This window comes from Vipera berus (genome assembly GCF_964194415.1).
Source record: "Vipera berus genome assembly, chromosome: 6".
NCBI lineage: Eukaryota > Metazoa > Chordata > Lepidosauria > Squamata > Viperidae > Vipera > Vipera berus.
The window spans coordinates 81,189,078-81,199,514 of record NC_138208.1 but is presented as its reverse complement, the minus strand read 5'-3'; positions in this window follow the sequence as shown (position 1 = coordinate 81,199,514).

The following is a 10,437-nucleotide window of genomic DNA, read 5'->3' as shown; positions in this document are numbered from 1 at the left end:
AAATGGTCTCTCAGTCTGGTTCAGTAGGAATCACAATCATGGGGAAGACTGCTGACCTGACAGTTGTGCAGAAAACCACCATTGACACCCTCCATAAGGAGGGAAAGCCTCAAAAGGTAATTGCAAAAGAAGTTGGATGTTCCCAAAGTGCTGTATCAAAGCACATTAATAGAAAGTTATGTGGAAGGGAAAAGTGTGGAAGAAAAAGGTGCACAAGCAGCAGGGATGACCGCAGCCTGGAGAGGATTGTCAGGAAAAGGCTATTCAAAAGTGTTGGGGACTTTCACAAGGAGTGGACTGAGGCTGGAGTCAGTGCATCAAGAGCCACCACACACAGACGGATCCTGGACATGGGCTTCAAATGTCGTATTCCTCTTGTCAAGCCGCTCCTGAACAACAAACAACGTCAGAAGCGTCTTACCTGGGCTAAAGAAAAACAGACCTGGTCTGTTGCTCAGTGGTCCAAAGTCCTTTTTTCTGATGAGAGCAACTTTTGCATCTCATTTGGAAACCAAGGACCCAGAGTCTGGAGGAAGAATGGAGAGGCACACACTGCAAGATGTTGATTTGGGGAGCCATGTCATCTGCTGGTGTTGGTCCACTGTGCTTCATTAAGTCCAGGGTCAACGCAGCTGTCTACCAGGAGATTTTGGAGCACTTCATGCTTCCTTCCACAGACGAGCTTTATGGGGATGCTGACTTCATTTTCCAGTAGGACTTGGCACCTGCCCACACTGCCAAAAGCACCAAAACCTGGTTCAATGACCGTGGGATTACTGTGCTTGATTGGCCAGCAAACTCGCCTGACCTGAACCCCATAGAGAATCTATGGGGCATTGCCAAGAGAAAGATGAGAGACATGAGACCGAACAATGCAGAAGAGCTGAAGGCCGCTATTGAAGCATCCTGGCCTTCCATAACACCTCAGCAGTGCCACAGGCTGACAGCTTCCATGCCACGCCGCATTGAGGCAGTAATTCCTGCAAAAGGGGCCCAAACCAAGTACTGAGTACATATGCATGCTTATACTTTTCAGAGGTCCAATATTGTTCTATGTACACTCCTTGTTTTATTGATTGCATGTAATATTCTAATTTTCTGAGATTGTGGATTTGGGGTTTTCATGAGCTGTACGCCATAATCATCACAATTATGACAAATGAGGGCTTGAACTATCTTGCTTTGCATGTAATGAGTCTATCTCACACATTAGTTTCCCCTTTTAAGTTGCATTACTGAAATAAATGAACTTTTGCACGATATTCTAATTTTTCAAGTTTCACCTGTAAGCTGCCCATGGAGGTCCCAGTGGTTAACAGCATGCTAGGTGCCATACAAAAAATCTTGGACGGTACTTAGAAAATCTGCATATTGATAACATTTCCATCTGTCAACAGACCACACTGCTTGAATCTGTACATATACTAGACTGATTCATTATGACATCCTAGATTCTTGGGAAGAACTTGATGTATTTGAAGGCCAACACCAGCTAAGGAATTGGCAGTTGTGATTTCATGTTGTGCATATAATAATGTCTGTTTTGGCGGTCTATTCAGTTTTCCAATGGCCGTGCCAGGGCACTGAGTCAGACTAAGGCCCTACTCCAGCCAGGATTATGTCATATAGTAAAATTACAGTTATAATGATGGCACAAATTCATACATTTATGGTGACCCCAAGCGTGTCCCTAGAAATGTGCCATTCATGCAGTCCTTTGCAATCAAAAGTGGTTCAGATAAGAGAAGTAGCATCTCCTGGTTGCCATCAACATTGTAATACTGGGAATCTGTTTTTGGTGGACCTTTGATCATGCCAGTCACGCCATGCACTTGTGCAGCTTCAGTGCTGAGTAATGGCAATTCTAGGCTGGTGTATAACTGTGTGCCTGGTAGCCTCTTGCTCATGGTCCCAGTGAATGCTTGTGGAGAATACAAACATTTAGATAGGGCTGTGCTGAGATTTGCTTTGAAAATTTGCTCCCCCTGTGAAAGAAGCTTTTGTTTTTCAGTTTTATCATGATATTTGCAAAAAAAAATGGTGGTGTTTTTGATGATTGCAGGTGGTTCTGGGTACCATGGTGATGTCGCTTCATTCACACCTTCTTCTGCCTCAGAAGAATACCTTTGTTCCCCCATCAGGAAAAGCTCCATGGGAAAAGCTTCATGATGATTCCTTTATTTGCACATTGGGAAGATGGAGTCTACAGACTCACTGTCTCTCTAGCAATGAACAGCAGAATTTTCACAAACACTCTTTTTAAAAATTTTGTCACTAAATGTAAGAACATCACGCTCCATTCATAAAATGTCTGTGAAAACAATCTTCTCATCTGAAAGAAATGTTGGAAAGCAATTCTCATTCATTAAGTTAAATGAGAACAGCAGGAAAAATATGCTCAGTGTCTCAGTTTTACACTACTTAAAATCAGACCCGTGTGGTGGCTGGATACTTAGTCCCTTACACACATTATTTTTAATCTAAGGATCATTGATGTTTGGACACCCAATACTCATTAAGAAGTCTGAAGTTCAATCAACAGCCTCCGTACTCACCACAGTTGAGCATTCTTCACATGCAGAGTATAATATGGATCAGTTGGTATTAACATGGGATTACAGATTTAAGGGGACGCGGTGGCTCAGTGGGTTAGGATGCTGAGCTTGTCGATCAGAAGGTCGGCAGTTTGGTGGGTTGAATCCCGAGTGCCGTGTAACAGAGTGAGCGCCTGTTACTCGTCCCAGCTTCTGCCAACCTAGCAGTTTGAAAGCACGTAAAAATGCAAGTAGAAAAATAGGGACCACTACGGTGGGAAGGTAACAGCGTTCCGTGCGCCTTAGGTGTCTAGTCATGCCGGTCACATAGCCACGGAGATATCCTTGGACAAGCGCTGGCTCTTCGGCTTTGAAACGGAGGTGAGCACCGGCCCCTAGAGTTGGAAACGACTAGCATGCATTACCTTTACCTTTTTACAGATTTAAGATGGTTGGAGGTCTGACCAAGCTGTGATGAAACACCACTGAGGACGTCTATTTCTTCTGGGCAGGAAGGGAGGCAGAGAAAAGTTCTGAGGTGGGACAGTCTGTTTAGTTGAAAAGATGAAATAAAAGAGAAAGAGAATAATAATCTCTAGGCTATTAGAAATGTAACCATCTATTTTCAATGATAAAAAGTTATTTGGAGCTTCTATACATGTAATTTTAGCCTGGCTAAATAGGACAGGTTCATTCTCTGATTCCTCTTAAATCCGTGGTACATAAATCCGCTATCTACTTTGAGATGACAGTTATCATCTGTTGTGAAACTCAATTTTATTTCTCAGATCACTGGCTGACCTGCTGGTTGAGAAGTGCTTTCTTGAGTCGCACAATGTTGATCAAAATTGGACATCAGGTTTTTTATAAAATAACTCAATACCTGAAAAAAAGCTCAAATTCAGAGAGCAAGAAGGAGGCAAATGCAACCTAAATGGATAGTGGCAATCTTTAAACAGAGGGAGAAATGCCTACCTTAGCAGGGGTGTCTACACGGTGTTGTCAAATAACTAATATGATGGCTGTGATAGGGTGACTAAAGCTCCATTTGTTTTCTAAGTGCAACATACATAAAATCCAGATGGAGCTTTGATCACAACTTTGTTGCTGCCATCCTGTGGACACCCATGTATCCCAGAAAGGTTTTTTTAATGCTCTTTGGTGGCACCTGGTCCATTTCCTTTAGAAATCCAAGAGAAGAGGTAAGGTATGACTATGGAGATACCTAGTCATTTAGGTCATGGTTGTCCCCAAAGTACTTTTTCAGAGGCAACCAGACTTTTTTTTTTGCCTGAAGGTGTTTTGCTTCTCATCCAAGAAGCTTCTTCAGTTCTGAATGGTGGAGAATGGAAGGATTTATATTCCTTATTGCAGGGGTGTCAAACTCAATTTCATTGAGGGCCGCATCAGCATTGCGGTTGCCCTCAGGGGGCCGGGTGGGTATGGCCAGGGTGGGCGTGGCCTACTGGGTGGGCGTGGCTAGAGTGGGTGTGGCCTACTGGGTGGGCGTGGCCAGCTCTACATCGTTCGCATCAAGGGTGCCTATGGGGGCCTGGGCAGGAGTGGGACAGATCTGAGGGTCTCTGGCAGAAGGAGGGTCTCTGGGCCAGGGCCAAGGCAGTGGGGGCCGTTCCCTCACTGTTTCCAGGATGGCTTTGCGGGCCGCATGAAACCACTTTGTGGGCCGGATCCAGCCCCCGGGCCTTGTGTTTGACATGTTTGCCTTATTGCCATATGGTGGTTAGCAGTCTTTCTGAGAGCCCTTGAGGCCACCCGGAGGTTATCTGTGCCCTCAGGGTCACCTGAATAGTGCAAACGGGCATGGAGCCTTCTTGGAACTGCTAAAAGGACTGTGCTTTAAATTTGTGAGGGCACATATAAACCTCCAAGTGGCCTCACCAACTCTCAGAAAGAGTACTCACAACCAGATGACTGCAAGAAATATAAATCCTCCCATTCTCCACCATTCTTTCAGAACTGAAGAAGCCACTTGGATGAGACCTGAAATGCAAAACCAAAGGAAGTCCAGCTGCTTTTTGAAAAAGCATTTGTGAGGAAAGATAGGACACATGGTCATTCCATTATGGAATGGGTAGGCAATATTTGAAGGCTGAAGGATTAGATTTCAACCTTCCCACAATCTGTAGGTGATATACAGGGAGTTCTAACTTATAACCATGAGTTCAGTGACCGGTCAAAGTTACAGCAGCAATGAAAAAAGAGACTTATGATCATTTTTCACACTTATGACTGTTGCAGCATCCCCATTGTCACACGATCAAAATTTGGGAATTTGGAAACAGGGATGTATTTATGATAGTTACACTCTCCCAGAGTTATGTGGTCACTATTTGTAATCTCCCCAGCTTCTAACAAGCAAAGCCAATGGGGGAAACCATTGATTCACTTAACGACCACCTGCTTCACTTAGCAACTGTGGTGATTCACTTAAAAACACGGCAAAAAAGGTCATAAAATGGGGTAAAATTCAATGGCCTTGCTTAGCACCAGGAATTAGGGGCTCAGTTGTGATCATATGTCGAGGACTACCTGTAGTTGTATATCTTGAAATGATGGACTCAAATATGTTTGGTCAATTGTGTGGTCTAGGTGAGAGTTGGAATGAGGGTGAAAGGCCACTAGGAGACAAACTAGTCCAGTTCCCATTGTCAACGCTTAGCACCAACCACAACTTGGAGATGTTGGAGACCACTTTACAGTTCCTGAGAGCAACTCCCTGAGGTATAAACAATATTTGAAAAACCATAGAAGGGGGAAAAAGGCTTGAATCAAACCTGTGTGAAACAGAAAATTGTGTATGGTGGGTATTGTGGATGTGAAGTCTGCTTAATATATAGAATATATAGAATATTGGACATAGAAACTATAGAAGCTATTGAGAAACTATCCTCATTCTGTCATGCTGCAAACTTTCAAAAGCCTATCAGACCATATTTTTTTTTTATCTCGCCCTGAAAAACTGTATAAAAGCTTGTTGAATCCTTTGTTCTGCGTCCTGGCATTTTGCTGGCTGGCACCCCTTTTGCTGAAGCACTTCAATAAAAGGAAATCAATCGTGTACCTCATGTCTGGTAGTCTTCATAGGCTTTGGCACCAGACTAAGACCTGAATTTGGGGACAATACTTCAGTCTCTCTCAGTGCCTTTTTTGTAAAAGAAAAAGGTGCCGGAACTCACACATGTCATACAACCCGCCTTGCCTACCCTACAAGGTTCCATCCAAAAAAGGTGCCGGAACTCCGTTCTGAGCATTCTATGAGAAAAAAAAGCCCTGGTCTCTCTTAATAGGAACCAGCTTCTTGTTTCCTGGCCGTTCTCATTGCACTGAATTTATTCCAAATGGTTAAATATGGGTCCCGAACCAGAGAGACTTCTTCAGATATAAGCGGACCCAAGAGCACAATAAATTGAGATGATTAGTAGGCATCCAAACTTCCACCATTCTTATTAACATTTTTCGTTAGCTACTTCTGTAACATAGTCTTTGTTTTGGGCCTCCCTTCTTTCTTCTTGGGGATTTTGGCTCGCAATTTTCAGTTCTGGCTATGCATTCTTGTAATTCACTTGACTTCTAATAAAACTATACCTTTTGCAACAAATGGAGCCAAGGATTGTTTCTACTTAGTAGTTCAATCTGAGGCAGGTCTGATACCTCCATTCTTACCTGCCTAAATGTTGAACTGTCTAAAGATGTATTACATTGATTAAACTGATTGATTAAGCAATTGCAGAATCCCTGAAACATGTTGTGATTCCATACAATATTTTTTATGATGCAATTTGTGTGACAAATGTTGTTGAGAATACCATCATACTGTGCTTCACTGAATTTTGTTAATGACTTGGGCTTGTAATTATTTCATAGCCTGCAATTTGCCTTTCTGAGCGATCATTCAGTCAGCTTATTAGGATATGATTTATACTAGAAACTTCATTAGAAGTGTTAATCATGGTGTCAAGACTGAAAATTAAAACATGCTCATCAGGATACAAATAATGGAATTTCCATTTTCTTTCTGCATTGAGATGCAAATTAACATGACACTCAGTTTCATTGCTGAAATCCTAAATTGGGTAAATAAACACACATACACACCACTTCTGTCTTGCATTAATGGGGAGAAGCTTCTGAAAGACCAACAGAAAGGTTGGAAATATGAACTAGTATATTGAATTTAATAGTTGAAACAGCAAAGTGTACAATAGGTCAGAGCACACAGTTGTCGTTGATTAGTTGGAGAGTGCTGACTCATGCATGAAGCAATCTATGCTATGATTGGTTGCTGTAAGTATAAAGGGGCATTTCCCATTTTTCCCGCCTTTTTCTTCTGTGTGTTCTGTATACTGATTAATTTTACCTCATGATATTCTTGTGTTCCTGACTATCTTGTGTTGTTTCTTTTTGGATGATGACCTCACAAACCTCAGGAAGTTACCACTAAAAGAGCATGTTACCTCATTTCTTTGGTATTTGAATAGTATGGTATGCTGAAATCTCAGCCAATCTCAAGAAATCTCAGAAGATTTTGATGAGGCACACAGAACCATAAAAAATGGCTAAGTCTTGGGCTAACCAAAACTGAATTAAATCAACTGGTACTATTTAGGAGGACTTAGGGAAACTTATATCAGATATCAAGTGTTTATAGGAACTTGGACAATCTTCTGGCTTAATAGTAGAGTTTGTGAGAAGAAATTATGTATCCTGTTAGACCACAGATTAAGTGTGAGCAAACAGAGTGCTGCAGATGTCAAAAGAGTTAATGCGATCTTGGGATCAATAATGTCACGAACATGGGAAATCATAGCTATTCAGGCTAGTCAGACTTCACCTGAAATAATGTTGTTCTAGTTTTCATCATCAGAATGCAGAAAAGATTCTGGGAAACTGGGAAAAATGCAGAAAAAAGCAACATAGATGGTGAGGGCCTAGGAGGTTAAATTCTAAGAAGAAATTGTGAAGAATAATTATATGAAGAATAATGCAAAGGACTGGGCATGTTTAGCCTAAAGAATAGAAGACTAAAGGGAGACATGAAAGCAGTCTTCATACATTTGAAGAGCTGTTACAGGGAAGAGAGTGTGGATTTATTCTCTGTAGGGGAGACAATGGGTGGAAGACTCACAGAGAGAGGTCCAAACTCAAATCAGGAGGAACTTCCTGACTATGAGAGTTATTGAGCAATGGAACAGCTTACCTTCTGAAATCATGGGTGATAAGTCAGTGGAGGTTTTTAGTTTGAATTGCCATTTCTCTGTGATGGTCTGGGAATTTCTGCTCTGGACAGCAGGTTGGGTTAGAACAAGGATCCCCAACTTCAGGTGAGCAGTTTGCAACCAGGCCACAGAAAGGGCGGGTGAGCATGTGCACATGCATGCTCATCCCCACTTGCGTGAGCAGTTGGTGACCACATGCACATGCACTCCATTTGCAGGAGTAGCGGGTGTGCGTGTACACTGTGCAAATGGAGGTGTGCACATGTGTGAGCTTGCCAACCACTCGCACGGAACCATCCCATCTTCCATACCCCCCCCTCCCGCTGGTCCGCAAAGCCAGAAAGGTCAGGGATCTCTGGGCTAGAAGACCTTCAAGTTCCTTTCCAACCCTAGGATTCTACCATTCTGTGCCAAATATGAACTAGGATTCAATGCCATCATAAAATGTGGTGGAAAGTAGAGATCAAATTCCCAGCAGGCAATGGACAGAATCCTGGAATCTGAAAATCACAGTTGATCATTGATTGAAGGTAATTTTGTGAGCTATATCAAGCTGCAGTTTGCATGGCAGCGTAAACCATACTGACGCTATAGTGCTACTTTGAAATTAATAGCAATTTTGCAGAGGGAGTTAGATCATTATGCAATGGGGAATGTTATTTTAAAGAAAAGAATGAGAAAACAAGTACTTCCCACAGTAGATATTGGTATATTTAAATGATCCTTCATCTACTAAAACTTCCTGAGCTACTTCAGAAGTTGTAGGTGCTCCATTATTAGAGGTTTTTAAGAAAAGGTTGGAGAACCATTTGCTGAAATAGTGTAGGGTTTTCTGTTTGAGCAGGAAGTTGGACTATAACAGGGGTAGGCAGCCTCGGCTCTTTTATGACTCATGGATTTCAAGTCCCAGAATTCCTGAGCCAGATAGCTATGCTGGCTCAGGAATTCTGGGACTTGAAGTCCATGAGTCATAAAAGAGCCGAGGTTGCCTACCCCTGGACTAGAAGACCTTGACGGTCCATTCCAATTCTGTTATTCCCTATAAACCCAACCCGATTTGTTCGTATAGGAACCTTGCATGTTAGAGACAAGGTTTAAATTAACCTGGTATACTAGGTTTAATTTGTACAGCAACTATTTTATTTTTTTAGCCCATGAATGAATAAGAATGCAGGCATTTCAACCCCAGATTGTAACCTAAAGGATGAAAATGAAGGTTTCCCATTGCAGTGAGAAAAAGGCTATAAAGTACAGGTAATCCTTGACTTACAGTCATTCATTTAGTGACTGTTTGAAGTTACAACAGTCCTGAAAAAAGTGACTTATGACAATTTTCACATTTATGACCGTTGCAGCATCCCCATGGTCACGTGATCAAAATTCAGGCACTGAATTTGGCACGTATTTATGATAATTGCATTGTCCTGGGCTCATACCACTACTATCTGAAACTTCCCCAGCTGGCTTCTGACAAGCAAAGTCAATGGTGGATGGCAGATTCACTCAAAGACTGCTTGACTCACTTAACAACTGCAGTGAACTGTGGCAAGAAAGGTCATTAAATGGGGCAAAACTCACTTAACAACTGTCTTGCTTAGCAACAGATATTTTCAGCTCAACTGTGGTGGTAAGTCAAGGACTACCTGTAAATCTTCATTTGGGATATGGGGATGAGAGTTCAGGAACCTGAGAGCCAGCATGTGTTTAACCTGGCAGAGCCTAGATTTGTGTTTTTACTCACAGTATTATTAGCATTTTCAGTTATGCTGAGAAAGCCGCGAGATCATAGTGCCAGCCCTGATTGAAAGATGAGTATTTTCAAGTCTATCTCTTAATGGACTGTTTTCATTCGCATTGGTTAAGGACCTCATTCACTTTCCTTCCCGTTCTCACTTTATGTCATGTCTTTTCTATCATAAATCTGAAGGCAAAGTCTGCTTTTATTACTGACTGTTGTGAGGCTATTTAGCAGCCTTTCTTGGTTTCAAAGTACAAGGGGGAAAATAGCCCATCGACATACACTTGCTTCAGAATCAATTTAATGGCCAAGCCTATCACGGAAACATATCAACAATGCAGACATCTGCATCACGGTTTTCCTCATGCCAGCCCAACCTCCTAATTCAATTTCAATGCACTTTATCCTAGATCTTATTTTCTGCATGATGGCGGCGTGGGGGTGGGAGTCACTTCCTCTTAACTCAGCTCTATGTGGCCACTGCTCCTTCCTATGATTAAAACGATCAAAATCTTACAGTAGCCTGAGATGATAAATTAAAGTCTCCAGTGTGTGCCATCCCTTCCTCAGGTAGAGCCAAGTGTAAAAGACCCTGCTGCAAGTATATTGCTCTTAATCTCCTCAGAGATTAATAGATGAGAGCAGACTCTGCTTGTAACTGCTTTGCAAATATTGGATGGCCCCTTGTATCGTTCTTTTGCTCGGCGTCCTTGGGAAGCATCAACTCCCTTCCCCCTTAATGCAGTTATTCTAGTCCAATATTCAGCCTTCACATTTACAAAGGCAGGGATTCGATTAGGGGCTGCCCTACTTCAGTCTGCTGAGATGGGATCTCATGTCAGAGGATTCTTCTCTTCCAAACATTTCCCCGCATGTGGACAATCTAGCAGGTCAGGGAAGAAGGCTGGGTAAGGAATCTTCTGGATAT